Raw genomic sequence first — 3,055 nt, 5'->3', positions numbered from 1 at the left:
CTTAATAACTAACATATTTTATCTATTTATTATTATTTCTACATCTCTTTTCAATAAAATACTTGAAGTGCAAAATTTTAATTTGATACAAACAAAAACAACTAAAAATACTTCTTATGAAAAGAAGAGGTAGAATTTTATATATTAATTATAATCAGGTCAATTGATTTAACTGATGGCCTAATGATTGAACCAATGATCCAGTAATCTAATAATCTGACTAGTTTGATCCTCGTTCGATTTTGATTATTATACTCCCAGTTTCATTCCAGCCTTCATTGTTTTCAATCTCTCCAGCATCTCCCAGAATTGAATCCATATGGGGGAGGGTTTTTTTTTGGTATTTATGGGGAAGGATTTAATTCTCTTGTCCTCTATGTCCTCCACTTCAGCCCACCTACGAGTGTGCAAGACGTAGTTGTTAAATAACAAAAGAGACCCTTTCCCAATTCTGAGCGACTCCACTTTATCAAAAAAAAAAAAAAAAACTGAAACTAATTATCACCCAGATCTACTATCCTGAACCCCTCTAGTCTCTAACAAATTTCACGTAGAGCATTGTCTAAGGTATCAATAAAAAAGGCTTTATCAGTTAATACCAAGAAAAAAGAAAAGGCTTTATCAGCAAAAAGCCTCCCTATTAGACTCTTAGAGCAAGCATCAACCCCCTTTTGTGACATCCTTTTCATCCAAACAAATCAATTCCTCCACCTCATCAGAATTACCAGGACCATGTTGAGAGAACTCGACTCTTTTCACACTCATGCTAGGATTTGGATGAAACAGTGCTGTAAAAGTTGAATTTTTGTGACAAGAAACAAAAGAATAAAACCCCGGAGCGGGCACTATTTCTACCTTAGCAAAGCACTGGAAACTCTAGGTTGGGGGCTTTTAGGTTTAGCATTCATTTTTAAAAAAATATATAATGTACTTTGTAAGCATAAAATGTTTCAAATATATTAAAAGTAAATTGTTTCATGCCACTGAGTTAAGTTTCAAAGTAATATTTGAAGTTGCATTCGAGTCTTAAAGTAATATTTGAAGTTAATAATTACTTAAATTCATCATCGAAGTTGCACTCTGGAACTCATAGTAGACGTTGAAGCATTCTCCATTTATCGAAATCTTAAAACGACGTCGTTTAGAGGGAAAAAAAAAACCAGAAACATTAGAAATGACGTAGTTTTGTGTCTAATAAAAAAAAACGCTAAAGCCTAAAGCCCTACCCTTTCCCGAGCCTTCCCTTTTCCTTCCCCAACCCTTTCCCTTCCCCTTCTCTCACTCACAACTGCAGAGGCAAGCTTTTCTCAACCCTCTCTGTCGCCGGCCTCTATTTCGGTGCCGTGCCGGTTGCCCCTTCCTAACCTAGTCTTTCAGACTCCCAATCTACTTCTCCTCACTACCACAAAATCGAGGTGTTCTCCGACTTCGCCGTCCAGATTTCGCACTTTTCCACTGTTTTCAAGCGCTCCGTCAACCACTCCCCACTATTCCATCGTCATCGTCATCGCTCTCGAGCCTGCCGCACTCGCCGGTGACTCCAAGGCCCACCAACAGCTCCACAACGAGGCACGCGCTCCAGGCCATAAATAGAATGTCTCTCACGGCCAGCTCCAGGCGCTCTCCATTGTCCCGGCTGACAGCCCCTCCCTACTTGTCGCCGTCTGCTCTCTGTCTCCCTCTGCATCCTTCTTCTCTACTCTGCGGCCAAGGTGAGTTTTTTTAATTTTTTTTTTTTAGTTATTGAATCATTATTGTTTAATATTTTGGATGATTATTGCTGCTGAAGATTGTGTTTTAATATAGTTGCAATGGTTGATTTTTTGTTGTTTTGATTTTGTAATTATTTCTGTTTTTTATGATTGTTACTATTTAGGTTAATTGATCTTTTCTGATTGTTGCTAGTTCTTTTTTTTTATTTTTTGTAATTATTAGTTTTCTTAACTGTGATTTTTGTTGGTTCTGATGATGGTGTTGTTGTTGCTACTATGAAATTGAAGAAGAACAACAACAGTGTAAAAAAGAGAATTGGTGAAGATAATTGGGGATTAATTTTTTTTTTATAAATATAAAACGACGTCGTATTGGGGATTAGATTTTTTTTTTAATAAATACAAAATGATATCGTTTCAGTTTAGCTCAGTTTTTCAATAGTAAAAATAGATGAAAATTATTTTAAAGACTACTATAAATCCTGAAGTATAATTTTAGGGACGAATTTAAAAATTATTAATTTCAAAAATTACTTTAAAACTCCCCTTCAGGAACTATTTGAGACTTAACTTCATGCCATTTGTCATTGCAGGCAAATACATTGTTGGCAAGCTTAAATATCATTTGAGGTGAAATCTGTGGTGACACCGTTAAATTAGTGGCACCGTGCCACTTATGTAGATACCATTGATTTGTGTTGTTCTATGTAGAATTATTACATCATAAAAATATCTACTTTTGTTTTTTGGTCAGTCATAAAAATATCTACTTAGAAAGAGTGATGGACAACCTGAAAAACAGGTTACTGAATTTTTGTGGATAATAAACATGTTTTTGGACTTGTTTGGGCATATTATAACATGGTCCATAATATTTTCAAAAACTAATTGGCTAGCAATATTTTTAGATGCTATTTTTTATCCAAAAACAATGTTAAATTTTTTATCACAAGGTCAATATGTTGGCAGGATGGGTCTGTTGTAGAAGCTAGCAAGCTTTCAGAAGAGTGGAACAACAAAGAAACTAATCGATTTTATTAGGAATTAGAAATTAAAAATTTGAAATAAAAAACTTTTTAATTTTTCGATCAATTAATTTTTTTTTAAAAAAGACTAAAGAACCATTTTTAGGATTAAGAGTATTTAATTGCATAGTTCTCAAAATCGAATTAGTAATTGAACTAATCAGGTTATTAGTTTACTGATTTATTGGTTCAACCGATAAATTACTATTTAAACCGATAGAAGTGGTCCTACGTAAATAAAAAATTAAAATAGTCAAAAAATTAAAATTTAAAATACATATCTTTATTAATATTTTAAAAATAATCAAACTTCAATAA

This window comes from Arachis ipaensis, chromosome B01, assembly GCF_000816755.2.
Source record: "Arachis ipaensis cultivar K30076 chromosome B01, Araip1.1, whole genome shotgun sequence".
In the NCBI taxonomy this organism is placed as follows: Eukaryota; Viridiplantae; Streptophyta; class Magnoliopsida; order Fabales; family Fabaceae; genus Arachis; species Arachis ipaensis.
The sequence above is the reverse complement of the archived record's forward strand: the minus strand, read 5'-3'. Positions refer to the sequence as shown.